This window comes from Elephantulus edwardii, unplaced genomic scaffold, assembly GCF_000299155.1.
Source record: "Elephantulus edwardii isolate Elephantulus edwardi_28Jun2011 unplaced genomic scaffold, EleEdw1.0 scaffold07665, whole genome shotgun sequence".
NCBI classification, from domain to species: domain Eukaryota; kingdom Metazoa; phylum Chordata; class Mammalia; order Macroscelidea; family Macroscelididae; genus Elephantulus; species Elephantulus edwardii.
The window spans coordinates 1-1,178 of record NW_006407415.1 but is presented as its reverse complement, the minus strand read 5'-3'; the positions used below and the strand labels follow the sequence as shown (position 1 = coordinate 1,178).

At 48.7% G+C, this 1,178-nt stretch overlaps 1 non-coding gene across 1 annotated transcript; it reads right to left on the bottom strand.

Moving 5' to 3' along the window:
- Window positions 1-795: 795 nt before the first annotated feature.
- Window positions 796-868, bottom strand: TRNAV-CAC. The gene has a single exon. It is a non-coding gene; the product is annotated as a tRNA-Val (tRNA).
- Window positions 869-1,178: the final 310 nt, after the last annotated feature.

Sequence of the window (1,178 nt, the reverse complement as noted above, 5' to 3'; positions counted from 1 at the left end):
TTTTAGAGGAGCATTCTGAATGGAAGGGTGATGAGGTGGAGAGGGCAGGAACGAAAGTGGCCTTGAGCCCAGGGCAGGCTGCAGCGGCCTCTGGTCAACCACTCTTCACCTCTCGCCTCTCCCAAGCTGGGTGGCTGATCGGTCCCAAGACCAGGCCACAAGGTAACCGGCCTGTGTTCATTTCTAGTCTAGCTTTGCAGTGTGTGCAACACAGCCACGCGCCCAACTCCGAATCTCACTTTCCTTGTCAATGAAGTGAGGACTTGACTCTCAGAGAGCGTTATTTCTGATTTTTAATCTCTAACCTGGGCAAGAGAGGCTCTTGAAAATGGCACGAGTTGGGGGCTCGCTGACCAGCTCAATCAGTAGGGCATGAAACTCTTCATTCATTTTGTGTCTTAGGATCAGGGTCCACATGAGGACTCCGATTGCTTTCTTTGGGTCAGTCATGCACGTCAACCCCGTCCACGTTGTGCCCTGGGTGAAGGGAAGACAAGTGGGTTTCACAGCAAAGATCTTCTTGACTTTGAGAAACAGTATCATTTTCAATGGCAGCTGGTAGAGAAGATTCGGCTACAGAAAAGGACCTCAAGGGAATTCAGATATAAAGCCTAGTCTTGTGGTTACAAGTTGTAGCCAAGTATCCAGTCTGACCTGCAGCAAAGGAAGGAGATATGATTTCTAGAGCTTAGATAGAGGAGGTGCGTAGTGAAGGAAACAAAGGTGGAACAGGCATTCTTCCCCCTTTGCTACCAAAAGCACCACTTACTAAAGAAAAGAGTTGAGGGATAGAACTGTTTCCGCCCGGTTTCGAACCGGGGACCTTTCGCGTGTGAGGCGAACGTGATAACCACTACACTACGGAAACTTCCTCCCCTGGCCCTCTGGGATGGGTCCTGAAAACTGTCGAGCCCTGTGTGCCATCAAGCTCGAAATTCAAAGGTCTGATTTACTTTTTTAAAAGCATAAAATAGTAAAGATATATTTATTAGAAAGTGACCTCTCCAAGGGAATCTACTTTCTTTTCTGAAAGGAAATATGCAGTGGAGGGTTAGAATTCAAGGGCACTTAAAAACTCAACTTCTGCCTCTTTGGAAAAACCGGTTAGAAAGCACCAGACAAACCCTTGAGGCAAAGGACACCGCGGGTCCTGGACGCCCCGGGAGCTGAGGGCCCCC